At 36.8% G+C, this 17,751-nt stretch overlaps 1 non-coding gene across 1 annotated transcript; it reads left to right on the forward strand.

Annotated features, from left to right (window-relative positions):
* On the forward strand, positions 1–116 carry LOC144716363 (U5 spliceosomal RNA). The gene has a single exon (XR_013584886.1). It is a non-coding gene; the product is annotated as a U5 spliceosomal RNA (small nuclear RNA).
* Positions 117–17,751: the final 17,635 nt, after the last annotated feature.

Here is a 17,751-nt window from a genome sequence, read left to right on the forward strand (position 1 = left end):
AGCCTCGTGGTGAGCACAGAGCGAACTATTCTTTCGCCTTTTACTAAAGAATACCGTGTGCGCGCCACACAAAGAGGCATACGCTTATTTTTGTAGGGTCTCCAAGTTTACGACTTCGGACCCCGTCAAATCGAAAAAAATAAACAATATTATATAAACATTTATTACGTAATACATGAATTCGTACTTTTGTCTATAAGGATTAATCCATAATATATTGATGTCTATTTTTTTCCACTCATAAGGTTCTCTCAGTATTTGTAAAGAAAGAAATATCATCGCTTTTTTTTCGAATTTTAATAAACAATCCATCATATACTGATGTCTATCTTTTTCATCCCGTAAGATCCTGTCAGTATTTAATACGAAAGAAATACTTTCGTATTTTTGTTCGATTTCAATAGATAATCCATCTTACACCGATGTCAATTTTCATCCCATAAGATCCTCTCAGTATTTAATACGAAAGAAATACTTTCGTATTTTTGTTCGATTTTATTAAATAATCCATCAGATACTGATGTCTATCTTTTTCATCCCATAAGATCCACGCAGTATTTAATACGAAAGAAATACTTTCGTATTTTTGGACGATTTTAATAAACAATCCATCATATACGTATCTGTCTTTTTCATCCCATAAGATCCTCTCAGTATTTAATACGAAAGAAATACTTTCGTATTTTTGTTCGATTTCAATAAATAATCCCATCATATATTGATGCCTATCGTTTTCATCCCAAGGTTAACAAGATTAGTAAATTAATTCGATAATCGTGCCGGACGAATCTTTCTTCTTATTGCTTGTGCTAAATACTTGTTGGGAGGATCTTATTGAATCATCCCTAAACTAATGATAATGTTTTCCGTCGTAGCGACGTTGTATGCACAGAGTAATTTCTTTCTTTTCTGTCCGTGTGCTTGCCACACTTTGGGATACGCTCATTTTTTTTGGGGTTGCAAAGTTTGACTTTGGCCTAAGATAATTCTTATCTTCAACTATTTAATGATAGAAAAGTATAGTCTGTCCGATTATGATGTTTATGATGATCATGAATGAGGTGATTGACTTCTCCGAGATTTGCATGACAACTACGCTTTTTTCTTATTTGAGAATATGTCTGAACAATTTTTGGCACTTTTTTAGTCGGGCAGATTTCAATTTCTTCAGGAAAGTTCATCAAGTGGAGAAACATTTCTCTTTCTACAGAATTCTGGTCTATTTCTTGTTTCTTTTTGTTGAAAAGTTGCTGATCTGTTCGTCGGAAGTTGGTTTTTTTGCGGAAATTTATGTTTCTGACAAGTTCAAAAGTGGTATTTACTTCTGGTTATTTGATGGGGTATTTCTCAGAAGCCAAATTCTAATATGATTAAGTCTAAAGATACTAGACTTTTAGAATTCCTTTGACAGTTATAGTTTGTGATGCCAATACCCGTCTGAGGGGAATTCCTACCGCTCTAAATGGTTAGATAGATAGATAGATAGAGAGAGAGAGAGAGAGAGAGAGAGAGAGAGAGAGAGAGAGAGAGAGAGAGAGAGAGAGAGAGAGAGAGAGAGAGAGAGAGAGAGAGAGAGAGAGAGAGAGAGAGAGAGAGAGAGAGAGAGAGAGAGAGAGAGAGAGAGAGAGAGAGAGAGAGAGAGAGAGAGAGAGAGAGAGAGAGAGAGAGAGAGAGAGAGAGAGAGAGAGAGAGAGAGAGAGAGAGAGAGAGAGAGAGAGAGAGCAGGAGAGAGAGAGAGAGAGAGAGCGAGAGAGAGAGAGAGAGAGAGAGAGAGAGAGAGAGAGAGAGAGAGAGAGAGAGAGAGAGAGAGAGAGAGAAGGAGAGGAAGAGAGAGCAAGCAAAAGGGAGAGAACGGGAGAGAGAGACTGGGCAAGAGAGAGAGAACAGGAGAGAGATAAAGAGAGAGTCCGAGAGAGAGCAAGCAAGAGAGAGAGAACAGGAGAGAGAGAAAGAGAGAGTCCAAGAGAGAGCAAGCAAGAGAGAGGAATTATAGAGAGGGTGAACGAATCTGTATTCTTCGCTCAAGAACGAGAAGATATGAGAAGAGGAGTAGAGAGAGAGGAAGAGTGACATGAAGTGGTTAAAGGACACAGTTTGTATTTACACCAATGTATAATAACCGTTTGAGATATGTAGTTTCTATGAATTAATAATTGCCGTTATAACTAATTAGAGTGGCTATGTTAAGATATAATCCATGCCTATGAATTCTTTCCTATCTATAATTAATCCTATCTATATTTAATCCTATATATTTTTAAACCTATGTTGAATCCAAGATGCTAACTCTCATAATGGGTATAGGGGTACATGTTTGATTTTTACTAGCTAATACTTATTAAGGATCCTATTGATTGTTGTGATGATGATATGGCAGCTTACTGGGTGCCGCGTTGCTGACTCCCTTATTAGAGAGAATGATAGAGAGAGAGAGATCGGGGATAGAGACAAGGTGTTGAGTAATTGTTGGAGCTCCAAGAAGATCAAAATAGGTGAGAGAAGCAGGAGAGACAGGGAGGGAGGGAGAGAGGGAGGGAGGGAGGGAGGGAGAGAGAAAGAGAGGGAGGGAGGGAGAGAGGGAGAAATAGATAGATAGAGAGGGAAAGAGAGAGATATAGATAGGGAGAGAGGGAGAGAGGGATAGAGAGAGATAGAGAGATAGAGAGATAGATAGATAGATAGATAGAGCAGGAGAAAGAGAGATAGATAGAGAGAGAGGGAGAGAGAGATAGAGAGATAGGTAGATAGAGAGGGAGAGAGAGAGAGAGATAGAGAAATAGATAGATAGAGAGGGAGAGAGAGAGATATAGAGAGAGAGAGAGATAGATAGATAGATAGAGAGGGAGAGAGAGAGAGAGAGAGAGAGAGAGAGAGAGATAGGTAGAGAGAGGGAGAGAGAGACGGAGAGAGAGAGAGATAGGGAGAGAGAGAGAGAGAGAGAGAGAGAGAGAGAGAGAGATAGAGAGAGAGAGATAGAGAGATATATAGATAGATAGAGAGGGAGAGAGAGAGATAGAGAGAGATAGAGAGATAGATAGATAGAGAGAGGGAGAGAGAGACTGAGAGACAGAGAGATAGGTAGATAGAGAGGGAGAGAGAGAGTGAGAGATAGAGAGAGATAGAGAGATAGATATAGAGAGAGGGAGGGAGAGAGAGTGAGAGATAGAGAGATAGATATAGAGAGAGGGAGAGAGAGAGTGAGAGATAGAGAGATAGATATAGAGAGAGGGAGAGAGAGAGAGTGTGAGATAGAGAGATAGAGAGAGAGGAAGAGAGAGAGAGAGTATAAAGAAGCACTTAACACTGTTGGGATTTCCGCAAAAGATTAATCTGTACACGGGTTGATATTTATAGGGTATAGAAGTAACTATATATAAATGTTAGTTCGCTAAATTAATCGTGACCATTATAATTCATGTAACTGTTGTATCTAGATTTGATCCTAGCAGTCTATCGTTCCCTTTCTATGTTTAATCTTATCTGTCTATTTTTTCCTCTATTTAATCCTAAGCACTATGTTTCTTTATCGAGTTAAAGGTACATGTCAAATTCTTACTACTCTTATCTTATAATGAGCACTATTGGTTGGCATCATGATACTGTGGTTCTGAAAGGGCCAGTAGAACTCCTCAACATCCTACCTCAAGGGCATCAGCGGCAAGGATGGCGTTGAGCTTGCCCTTAGATGAAAAAATTAGATTTTGAAAGTGGTTTGCTTAGAGCATTAGCTAGTTGATGTTCACTGTTGATAAAATGTATATGGAGTGCCTTGCCTGCTATATGGTCCTGGACAAAGTGGTACTTTATTTCTTTGTGCTTCATTTGTGCTTATATGACACATGATTTTCATCTATGTAGGTCGTACCAATTGAATCACACCCTAAGACTGGTGATGAATCAGATGCAAGTCTAAGTTTGTTTAGAAATGATTGAATTTCAGTAGTTGCATTGGTGGATATCTTTTAAAATCTCCAAGATAGTAAATTATCTCCAAGAAAAACTAGATACGCTTGTGTTGATCTTTGAGCAGCCTGATCAACTGCCCAAGCCGACTCACTGAAAGCATTTTAGTAGTAAAAATTTCTATAAATAAACAAATCATGAAGTATCCTTCCCTTAAGATAAAAAATATATTGTTTCATCAACCCAAACTTCAGAATTTTGGGAATGCATCTTCTGGGAAGCTTTGTTAGCGGAAAACTCTATGTCAGGCCTGGTTAGTATTAGATATTGAAGAGCACCAACAATCTGTCTGTAAAGATAATTATCAACTATTGTATTCTCAGTATGAGAGTTTCAGGACATATTGATTCAGGTTGAAAGTGGTTTGCAATTTTACATATTATATATTTGATGCACTGAGAAGAGATACTTAAATTGAGACAAAATGTAACCTTTTGGATGTAATATTAGTTCAATACCAAGATAGTATTTTGCCGGTCCAAGTTCACAAATTGCAAACTGATAATGTAGCTTATTAAAATGAGACGGCGATTTATTGGTTTGTATGTCATTCACGAATAATATGTTCTTCAATTTTTATGGGATGAGGAGACATTATTAAAATGTCATCTACATATATCCAAATAAATATTGAGTTTGTATTTTGTAGCTCAAAAAATTAAGACACCAGAAGGAGTGACCAAGAGCCTGAAGAGAAGATGAAAATTTATTAAACCTTGCCCTAGGTGAGTAATTTAAATGGTAAATTGATTTACTTTAAAGACAAACATAACAAGGATGAGCAATATTTTTTAAACCTGGAGGTTGTTCCATGTACACTTTTTCTTCTAAGTCACCATGTAAAAATCTGTTAGATATGTCTAGCTGACAGATTTTCCAAAAAAATCAGATTTCTAGAGACAATAGAAAATTTCCAGTAAAGTGAAATAGCTATTTATGATTGAATCCCTTTGCTACCAATCTAACTTTGTATTTATCTACATCTCCGTTCAGTTTGTATTTCGGTTTGTACGCCTATTTGCAGCCAATGACATACAAATTTTAATTTCTGGGGATTCAAATCCAGGTTTTATTTGTATTAGAGCATCAAATTATACTTTCATAATTTGCATCCAGTTTTTGTCTTTTGATGCCACTGTGTAAGCAGTAGGTTCTACAATATTCGAAGACATTTTGGTACTGGATGTCTACAGCTGAGAGGGACAGATGAATGCCAATTTGTTTCTTGGATACATCTCGGAGATAAACGTCATTGAGGCTGTATAGTAGTTTAGGGGTTAATTTATGGTTTTATTCGGGACCCCTGGTTCAGGGGTTCAACTAAGTGTCCTGGAGATATCTAAAAGTTGAGGCTCTATAGTGGTTGATGTAGAATCGTTGGATTTCCTAGAGGTAGCATCTTTCTGGATGAGTGAAGTTGATTTTGTCACTGATGGAGAAACGTTTGAACTGGATAAAGGATTTTGATTTTCTAATGGTGTGCTAGTTATTTCAGCACTCAGAGATTTATAAGATTCAACATGTGATAGGATATCATTATAAATGATGGGTGTAGGTATAGGATTAGATACAAGTATTCAGGGATCTTTTTCTACTTATGAGTTAGATGGAAAATGATATATATGTTCTTAAAAAATAACATGAATTGAAATATAAAGTTTACCTTAACTCATTGAGAAGAACCTTTATCCAAAGGGCATCGAGCTGTATCACATGAAGACATATGTTTCTGATTGTGCCTCTAGTTTATGCTATCAGTATGATCCCAAATAAAGATAACATAGAAATTTAAAAGATCTTAGATATGAAATGTCATGTGTGCTGTTAATCAAAACTTCAAATGTCAACTTCTTCGTAAGTACAGGTGTTGGTAACTTTTTGATGAGATTTGTAGCTGTTGGGACTGCCTCATCCTACAATTTGTTAGGCATGTATCCATGACTAGACAATGCTAATTCTGTTTCTATAATATGTCTATGTTTTCTCTCAGCAATACCATTTTGTTCAGGGGTACGAGGACATCAAACCTGATGAATAATGCCCTGAGATTTTAAAATTGAGTGGAGAGATTGATAATCTTTACCACAATTTGACTGGAAATATCTAATTTTATACTCTCATTTGAAATTCAAAAAACCTAGATAATAGTTTACTTTTCCTGTTAAGCGGATACATCCAAGTGTATTTAATATAATCATCAATGGATAATTTTGAGACAAAATATACATAAATCAGAATAGATAATTTTGAGAACCTTCTTAGAGTGATGGTCCATAAGAGAAAATATAATTTTTGAGATTTATAAATTCCTCAAGATTCACACACAAGTTGACTATTGAAATTTCAAATGGGAAATCCAAACTTTTTAATGATTAGTTGTAAAATTTGAAGTTGACGGTTCCTAAGAGGAGAGTGCAATATATCTGATGACATCTTTTCTCCACTCATGGAGTCCGTTTGGGTTGCAGATGCGTCATATAATAGAGACCATCCCTAATTGTTGCGTGAAGCAGGATGCAATATGTTTTCTTGTCCTTTAAAAGACAATAAGAGGGACACAAAATGACAAAAAAACATCATTATCCAGAGTCAGTTTGTGAATAGAAAATAATTTTATAGTTATCCCAGGCACATGAAAATATTTTCAAGTAAAATATTTCTATCATAAGTAGATATTTTTGAAGAATCTGTTGATGCAATTTTCAGACCTGTGCCATTACCCAGCAAAAGATGTTCACTTCCTTGACGATTTTTGTATTTGAGACCATGCCTTAATGCATTGCTCCACTATCTTGAAACCACACATAGTTATCTGAACAGTTTATGGTGAAGGATTCTAGATAAGTTTGATAGTGGTTCTGTTTGGTTGGCTACCCATCTTCCTGATTCTTTATGAATTCTATGGACAAACTGTGAGCATATCTGGTACCTTAGTTGAAATCTGTTAGTTTTTTCTGTCCACGTCCATGACTTTGATTAAAATTTCTTGACTGATAGTTATTCCTCTATGGTGCTTGATCTTGGAAATTTCTGTCTTTGAAATTGACTATTATTTGGCGATGGTAGAAAGGCACTTGAGATTGCTCCTTGCTGAAATGCTAGGTAAGCATCATGTTCCTTGAGATTGGTTATAATATATTCGGACTTTAGATGATTAACATTTGCATTGACACTGTTATGAGTCTTCCCAGAAACTACATGAGGTCAAAGAAGCGCTAGTCCAGATAAGGTGAACAACTGTCCTTGTTGAATAAATCAGGCCATATATATATATATATATGGTGCTCGATCACCCAGGATGGGGAAGAAGTACGGGACAGATCGTCCCATCCTACGTCCCATTTTAGAGGTTCATCTGAATTGTCCATTCCAGAGTTCATCCCATCCCAAATATTTTTGACCGCATCTCGTCCTGTCTGAAAACTGTCCCGTCCAAGACATTCTCATCCTGTTTGATGTCTGGGACGAAGCAGTGCATATGCTAACTGTGCGTCAGCATTAGGCCACTCAGAATTTGACATGCGGCACAACATGCGTCAGCCAGCGGGAGATCTCGCGCTCAAGCTGGAGCTCTCACACTCCCACAGGACACAGAAACTGTCCTGTCAGCTGTTAGAGGCCCTGCACAAGATGGTTATTTCATCCATGGATGAAAAAATTGTCCCGTCCGGAGACCGGGGGGGGGGGCAATTCTATGTCCTCTCATTCGTCCAAACCCCAGATGGGATGATGTTTTTGTCCACGGCTTGCATTTGAATATTTTCATTCCATTCTGAATATTGTTTTCTGAATATTGTTTTCATTCTGTTCTGATATCTAATACCCTATTCATTCTATCGATCTGAATGATCCCTTTTGGAGCTTAATATTGTAGACATTTTCATTGAAATTCTCCTGATATTGCATTTGTTAGTCTGATAATTTTATCACTGGTATCAGATCTGCAATTCTAGGTCGATCAATAAATTATGAAACAAGATTCGAAGGCTGACTTTAAAAGTTGGAAATTTCAGCAGCGTACGACCAATTTAATGGAACATTTGATGGGGGCAGGTTGCATCCTTCAACCTGTGTTTGGGTGGCCTCGATCGAATGACTAAAACCAGCATGAGTTCACACAGGTATCCGAACTGATGCTCAAAATTGAAATCCATATGTACAAGATCAGCCACAACCAGCATGAGTTTCCAATCCAAGGTTATTTGCTGACTCTCATTTTATGAGATGCAACCTTCCTTTATTCCATGGTCTGAATCTTGATGGTTGGATCAAGTGACTTCAATAATTTTTTCTTCTACATCCTTTGAATCATAGAGAAAAGAATTCATCTTATTTCTTTATATCTTGAGGATTCTGCTCAAGACTGGTTTACATATATAGAACAAGAAGACGGTTAGTATGACTAAAATGATTTCCATATACAATTTGCTAATTGGTATGGTCTATTATCTAAAATTTTTTACCATGATTTATTTGAATTACGACATATTGGCACCTTCAAGAATTTAGAGCTCATTTTGGATGTTTGCCATTACAACTTCCAAATCATCAGAAATCAAAGAGTATGTTTATATCCATGGGTTGAAGTCTAAAATTGAAACTAAAGTATTATGTTGACGACCTTCTGGTCTCAAAGAAATTATGGACTTATCCATTCAAACAGAGATTGACCTGGCCTTATTATATTCATCGTGGATTTTTTTTCCTCATATAATCAATCAGTTAACATTTCAGCATCCTCTAGCTGACCAAGACAAAAAACAGCCTTTGAGACAAGTCCCACCTCAACACACTCATCAAGCCCCAAATCCGAATGCTCAAGCTGTTACATTATCTGGTAATACCATTCTTGACTAGCATCAATATCACAAATCAAATTGGAAGAGAAATCTTAGATTATCAGAAGCTGAATTCCAACAGAGAAAGGAAAAGGGTCTCTGTTATCATCGTAAAGGGAAATTCCTACCAGGGCAAAGGTAAAAAAAGGAACTGAACCTTGTTTTGATTTTCAATATAATGTAGAGTCCTTTAGGAACCTGAAGAGTAAGCCAATCTTATGCAGACAGATGAAACGCCAATTACAGAGGGCTCTGCATTTACTACCAAAACATCAGCATTCTTATCTCAGGGGCCTTCTCAAGATCATAGTATCAAGCTATGGGAAGTATTTTAGGAGTACTTGTTAAAATCCTTATTGATGGTGGGGCTTCTCATAATTTCATTAATCCTTGGGTGATAACATTTTTGTCTTTACTAGTAATTGTATGGCACGTTTTGATGTATGATTAACCAATGACACCATGTAAGCATCATGTGGGATATGTGTAGAAGTCTCCATCTTCATGCAAGGAGTAAGTTTCACCCAAGACCTGTATCCCCTAGTCATGGGAGTTATCTATGTTGTCCTAGGAGCACAATGACTGACATATCTGGAATGGTTATTGAGAAACTAGAATCATAGCATGCTGAAGATCCCATGGCAAGGGTGTACACATGAACTCAAGACTGACCCATATTTCTTATCGCCTTCTACACCTCTCAATCCAAGAACGCATGCTATTGTGACCAACAAGTGAAAATTCAGAGCACTTTATGCAACATGGTATCCTTTCACACCCAGTGTCATCTCCCCAACTAGTCCCACATCTTGATTCATTTTAAGATCTTTATTCATCTGTTTTAGAGACATGCTTAAAATTACCTCCCAAGCGAGTCATAGATTACATAGTACATCTATTACATGTGATTATTATCAACTTGAGACCATAGCATCATTCTTACCTTCATAGGAATGAGTTAGAACTGCAGGTCCAGGACTAGCTTATTTCAGGTATCATTCGTCCGTCCACTAATCCTTTCTCTTGTCCGGCACTGTTAGTCAAAAATAAAAACGGAGGGTGGCATAATTGGATTGATTATAGGCTCTAAAAAAGCTAGAGTTTCGATTCATTATCCTATTCCATTTGGGTAATTACATGGAGCTATCATCTTTATCAAATTGGACCTCCAACCAGGTTAATACCAAATTCGTATGCATGGTGGGGACATACATAAATCAGCTCTCAAAGCACATGAATGACACTTTGAATTCACACTCATAGCATTTTGTTTAATGAATGTCCCAGTGTCGTTCCAAGCACTTATGAATTCAATTTTTCAGTAGTACCTTGTAAACGTTGTATTGGTGTTCTTCAATGATATATGATATAAAGTCAAAATCATATTGATCATGAGAAAACATACACTTGGTATTCAAAATATTGAGGCAACAAAAGCTTTAAATTAACTCCAAAAAATGTGCTTTTTTACAAAATTGTATTCATTATCTTGGACATGGATTTCAGCTCAAGGGTTGGAAACATATTCAAGAAAAATTAAATCTATTACTTTATGGCTAATCCCAAAATCTCTTAAATAAATTTGGGAATTTTTAGGTTTGACAACTTACTACATCCATTTTGTAGCTTGTTATGCCAGCAAGACCTAGCCGTTGACTTCTCTTCTAAAGAAAAAAAATGTTTACATGGTCGAACGAAGCTGAACGGACACTTTCAGAAAACGGTGCTTATCAGGACACCCATTTTTAAATTACTAGAAAGTTCCAAACCATTTATAGCTGAAACAGATGCTTCACGTTTGTTTGGGAGTAGTTTTTGAAGGTACCCATTCACTTGCCTATTCAAGCACATCTTGTATTGGACAATCTCAACACAAGTTTGCATATGAGCATGAATTGATGATCGTTGTTTTATAATTATATAAGAGGAAACATAATCTCTCATCCCCAGGTTCTTCATACATACAGGGCTGTTTAGCCTCAATTTTTTGGCTGACCAGAAAGAAATACCACAACATTTATCATAATGTGTTTCTCTAAACTACTAGATTTTTATTTAGAGATCAAATTTAAATCTGGTAAGCATAATATAGTGGCTGACTTGTACTATCCATGTATCTGATGCTCCTCTATTTCAGGTATCCACTCTTTGGATATTAGAATGCTTGAAAGTAAAATTGATCAAAACCCAAAATTCTTTTAATATCAAATAGTAACTGAAATCCTGACAATAAACATTACATCATTATTCTAGACATCAGAATCTTCTCCTATAGGAAGGAAGGTTGGTCCGCCCATGAACAAGTATGCTCATTCCAGTAGGGGGACATGGGGGTGTACTGAAAACTCAGAAATACATCTCACAAAAACTATATTGACATGTCATGAAGAGAAAGATCACAGCCTATATGGCATCTTATTAATTACTAGTAACATTTCTCGCCTTGTGGGGATTATTGCAATCCATTCCAATCCCAGAGAATATATGGGATGCCAAATGTGATGCAGGATGACTAAAGGAGACTGGGTAGGAAAGACTATCTAGTGGAGGGTGGGATAAATCACACCACAATTCACACGATCAAATTCGAAGATTAAAATCTGGTGTAAATACTGATGGTGCAGCCCCTTTCCTCGTTCGAGGGTGGGAGTACTGTCTTACAACCACTGCAGTGACAACAAAGCAACAATTTCAATAAATTCAAATGGTCGATCACTAGAAGATTCAAAGGCCTAATCAACTAATCGCTAGAAGATTCAAAAGCCCAAAGCTAATCCGACGACGGTGGACAAACAACCGAAGAACACTGGACGAAGAACACCGACACCAAATAGGATAGAATTTACCTTGGCACTAGAGCAATACGTCGTGGCGATGCAGGTAATTCTCGACACGTCATTCACGAGGCGAGTGACGTGTGCTTCGACAGGGTGTCGTGGATCCAACTGCACAGCCAACTGGCGGGGGGATCAAGGGAGGAGTCGCCCCCTTGTGGGGTTCGGGGCAGCGCCCCGAAACCTAAATGGTAAATGAGGTGTGTTGTTGCAGTATGTAGAATCTGAAGACCAGGATGCTGATTGCAGGGGTCGTGTGGGCGGACGGCTATGCGTGGCGGGCAAGGGCGGGTGGCCGCGTGCGCGGGTGCGGACAACAACCTACGTGCGCGGGCGCGGACGCCAGCTTGCGCATACGGGCGCGAGTGGCGGCAGTGCGCGCATAGGCGCTAGTGGCGGCAGAGCGCGCGCGGTGCAAGTGGCCAATGGGCGGGGTGAAAAGCCCTGCACGCAGCGGGGTAGGGATGTAGTCCCATGCTTGGCTAGAGAGGGAGAAGGCTGTGTGCGCGCAAGCGCGAACGCCAGTTGAGGGGTGACCTTCATTTGACGGCACGATGGCAGTGGCAAGAGGCGGAAGCCACAGCTCGGAAGGGAAGAGGGCGAGGGCAAAGTTTCCTTGAGAAGAAAAACTTCAATTCTTAAAGAAAATTCACCAAGTGTTTCTTACATCATTTGCCTATGTATAGGCCTTGGAGGAAAGAGAAAATAGGATAACTGTTAATTTAAAAATCTAATATTTAAACAATGTCGGCAACGTGTCGACGTGTCATGTCAAAGGGCAGTTCTGAAGCTGGCGTTGACAACGTGTCATGGCGCAGGATGCTTCTTGTGAGGGTGGAGGCACGTCCGGTACCGATGCGTTGTTGAGGTCGCCACCAAAATGTCCATATGTCATTTAAGGACTGCCAAAATCTAATAGTTTTGACTCTATTTTGGACGTAAATACAGGATAAGTAATTACCCATTTTCATCCCCTACTAATAAGATTTTTGTAAAAGAGTCAGATTGCATGACATTCCTTGTCTAATAACTTCTGATAGAGGTAGAAATTTTAGTACTACATTATGGTGTGAACTCCACAAATTGCAGGGAACAAGCTTCAAATTAAGTTCGTCCTACCACCCTGACACAGACGGGTAGAATGAAGTCACTAATCAAAGTTTGGAAGGCTACCTTTCGTGTTTGTAGATGAAAACCCCAAAAAATGGGCAAAATGATTACCGTGGCCTGAACATAAATAATTTACATCATTCCATACTTCTACCAAGCTGACACCATTCACAACAATATATGGAGCGTGAACCTTCACCTCTACTGCTGTTGCTCTCCTCCTTGTCCCTTGGACAATTTAGACAATTTATCACATGTCATATTTAACAAAATGCCCTTGCAAAAGCTTGCTCCTAAATATTGTGGTCCATACACTATCACTAATAATCTGGGACAAGTAGCTCATAAATTGGATTTCCCACCATCTACGCATATACATCCTGTTTTCAAGATTCCAAAATATGAAAACCTGTCGGTGATAATACTCAAAATTTTCATATACCCAATAATCTTTTTGAGGTTTTAGAAATCGCAGGTCTTTCTCAAAGTAGTACTCCACCGACAATTCTCCAGAGATGGTATGTAACTTTAATCAGATGAAAAAATCTCTAATACTTTGAAGCCACATAGGAAGAGTAAATATTATTTCCATAAAATTCCCCACTTCCCAAACTAAGAACAATTGAGATTTGAAAGGAGGGAGTAATTTTTCCATCTGGCTTTGATAACACACATTATAAATAGTTTAATATGATGATATTGACATGTTTATTTGCATTAAATTTTTATATATGAATGTTATTAAGCCTAGAATCATTACATCTCTTTTAGACTAAATGCTTGAATTTTTTGACTTTTTTAGTATTTGTAGAGATTTTTCTGACATCATATTCTGAAAGAAAATACTTTTGTGAGTTGGAAAGTATTTTTACATTATATTTTTTTGAAAGTATTTTTACAAATTTTAGCTTTATATTTAAATTTATATGAATTATTAATATAAATTTTTGGTTTTATTATCATTTCTCGGTCATAAAATCATACTTTTATGACATCGTGATTAGCAATGTGATAATGACATTAATGTTTTATGATTTTTTAAACTTCAGCAGTGACGTGGCCCAATGGAAAAAATGAGCTACCTTTTTTGGAATAAATGTGCCAGGAGACTGAGGGGATACAAATTAGAATATTCATGTTTGATCAATTCCTCCTCCTTTAACTGGTTAAAAAGGCTGTGCCCAATGGTTCATTTTTTCAGGTTTTATTACCATTTCCAATTAATTTTAGCCTACCAGAACGACATCATGATTAGCGATGTGATAAAGATATTAATGACCAATAATTTTCTAACTAAAACAATGATGTGGTCCAATGAAAAAATGTGTCAGTTTTTTATATAAATGCGCTGGGAGACTAAGGAGATACAAATTAGAATATTCCTTTTTTTATTGATGCCTCTATCTTTTGAATAATAAAAAGGGCAGCACTCTAACGCGACGCCATGTGATGCATCTCTTTATTTATTATTGTTCCTTTATTTTGTCTTTTTTGGTGAGATGAAGCATGAGTGGAGTCATAGATTGATAATGACGCGGGTGAATTCGAGTCGTTTGTTGCGCTTAATTCAATGCTAAAGACACAAAACCCCAAAGAGACATGACGAGGATGAGGAGAGAGAAATATTTGGATTAAAGTAACGACTGTGAATCGTCCAACTTCAAGGTTGATATCCGACAAACCAGAATTCTAATCAAGCTGAAATTGTGAGGGTATAGCCTTAGGCTTTAATACTTGTAAAAAAAATCTTTATATTTACTTCCGCCTAGGGAGGAAGATTGGAAGAGAGTGAGGTTTTGAACACCCATGAAGGGTTTTCTTGGTGACTAGAGAAGGTCAACATAGAAGAGTAGAGGCTGATCTGTATGAGGAAATTTCCCTGATCCAGGCAGAACGTAGGGATCTAAGGTTAGTCTCTACCATTCCATTAGTTTTGTGCACCACATACATAGTTCAATACACTACTTCTCATCATCATCAACCATCATTCATCACTGACGAACTCTAAGTGAGTCATGAAAAAATACACATCTTGAGGTCATTTTATTGATATTATCTTCTTTTCAATATGAATTTTCATTTCATGTATTAAATGGACCATTCGGTTAAAACTACATTTTGAATATTACTCTTACATATTATATAAGTTCAATTATTTTCATGCAAAATATGTTCTAATATTATTAATTTTAATGCGTTCAACTATTCTCTCTAGTGGTTATTCTACTTTTTTTGCAGGGCTGACTAGAAATAAATGGATAAAATAAATAATAGACGGAAGAAGAATAATTAAAATAAATACACAAATAATCTCAATTGTCCGATTTATTAAGATCCGAAGGTGAGATTTAAATATTATAATGTTAAAATAATTTTATTCTCACAGGTTTCTGATTTGTTAATGGATGATGACGTGGATGGCGTGTCAACATGATTGGTGAATCAGGAGGGCGTACTGATGAGGTGGCAAATGTGTCAAGGGGTTGCCCCGTTCTCACCGCCCTTGGCTGCATTTAAATTGGTCCTTGGCTGGGATTAAATTACAGCCATTGGATTTCCTCTAAAGGAGATTGGACGCCCAAGGGCAGATCCCTCCATTTTCATCCTTGGTTGTTGACTCCGTCGGTCGAAGGGTAGTTTCAAACCATGGGAGACTCTCCGAAGCAATCTGATGGTCCCTAGAGAATCCCCACTATCAAACACCCTTTCTACAACTGACGAGAATCCTCTTGACCCCTTAAAACATGTCTACAACCTCCCAGATCATCATCTTCTGAATTAATCTTGAAGATGTGATGGGAGGCCCATATGGGCTTGTTTGGTCAAAGTGGAGATGGAGAAAATTCTAGTGAGGCTCGGCTGACTCAAGAAGGTGCTGAATGAGATCCAAAATGCCAGGAAAAGTGCCAACATGGAGAATGATGAGCTGAGTTGTACCCGGGCATAAGGAGGTGGTAGTACATGCCCCATCCACACCTTGCCAGAATCAGAGCATCTGTGGCACATTTCTGAACTTATTCTATTGATAGTAAGTTTACCAGCATTTCCGATCACATAGATAAGATCCAATAAAATTTGAAATGAAATTTCTTCATTATTTGGTAGATCTGGCTCTTTGAGGCATTCTATCAAACATCTATTGGGCATCAACGAACTTAAACAAATTTATCTACTTACAACTAATAAAAATATACAAAGACTAATTAAATATATCTACTATCATTAGAAGATACAAATTAATCTAATTATTTTTTTTATTCCTCCTATCATATTCAATCACTCACTCTCTCTCGAATGAATTAAACTCTTCTGAATTAAATAAAATATATGTTCAATCCCTATCTTTATTAAAATCATACTCTTCTCTTACATATATACATCTTTATCTACCTCAATAATCTACATCTAATTAAACAGTATCTCTCTCCTATCGATCGTAACTCTTATCCCCCTTCCTTTTTTTTCTTTATCTTATATCTCACTAAAATATAATTCCCTATTCACTTCCTTTCGAAAGCTTAAGATCCTTCATTACTACATCTATTTTTTTCTTATCTTACATATAGTCTAAATATTAGTTAAATAAATGATAACACTAAAAAATATTCTAATAGGAATAGTTTGAATAATACTCTCTCTATCGTATTAGCCTTACCTCATACTCAAAATCTAAAACTTATTCTTCCATAACCTATTTAATATCCACCTTTATTATAAAACCATAAATCCATTTTTCTAATCTACTTACTTTCTAGATTGAACATCCTTAAAATATTATCCTTAATAATAATAAGATCTTATATTATATCTTTATTTCCCTAGTTCTCCCTAACACAATCTACTAATACTTATTATTACATATTATCTTAAATTGTCTCTTCCTTTAGTTATTTCCTCCTGCTTACTTATTATTTATCTTCCATCCTTTCACTATTGTTATTATTATTACTCATCTCCTATATTATCTTATTATATACCTAGTTCCTTTAATCAATAACTTTATTATCTTATTTTCTCTAAACTTAATCGCTCAACTATTCGATCTATCTTTAAAGGCCAGTCCATGTGGAGACAACCTCCCTCTTGCCATACATACTTAAATGAGTTTTCTATATTTATATTTTTTTTAATTTGATTTAGGACAGTTAAATTTACAATGACATAGAATTAACGCCATAATTTCCCTCCATTAATCATCATCCATTATTATCTAGATCATACGTCACCTATGTCATCATAATCTAATCCCATATTTTTTACCCTCCATTAACCTCATAAACCCTAGAACACTATCTTCCCCCATCTCACTTATCACTCATCTCATACATCTTCCATCTTCTCCTTATGTCTTTGCCCATTCAACTCACTCGTCTCCATCCACTCTATTTTTGTCAACCTGACTACTTTTCCCATCTCTGATCATGTCTTCATTTGACACCTATCACCTCTACTGTCGTTTTCTCCACTGCCATCACAACGCTACCTATTACTCTATACATATCCCTTCTCATCCTATCTGAATCACTATCTAGAGATTGGTAAATCCCTAAAATGTATTCCTTATGGGGATAACCCATACTCATCCACTAGCTAGAATAATTTCATGAGTATTGGTTAACAAATTTATTGATTGAACTCAAATAAAAATGTCATGATCTTACTTTAAATCTGACTTTATCATGCTACAAGTGGGCTTATTGAATAAAGCCAGGTGGGACATTGGAAGTGTTGAAATTTGGTTGGTGCAGCAATGACTGTGTTCTGAAACACCATTCTCACTCTTTCTACCAATCTAAACTTTTATACCACTCTGAGTACAACTCCTAATATTCCATTTCTTAATGTATTATGTTCCTCGACATCTCAAGAATGTAAATATAATTTCGTCTTCTCCCACTTGTTGACCAGCTGATTCTAGAGCTTCAACAGAAAATTTAAAATGCTTTTCATATTGATCCGTTGACATCATACCAATGGTCATGGTGCAACAGTTTTTTTGAAGTATT

This window comes from Wolffia australiana, chromosome 20 (assembly GCF_029677425.1).
Source record: "Wolffia australiana isolate 7733 chromosome 20, ASM2967742v1".
Classification (NCBI taxonomy): Eukaryota; Viridiplantae; Streptophyta; class Magnoliopsida; order Alismatales; family Araceae; genus Wolffia; species Wolffia australiana.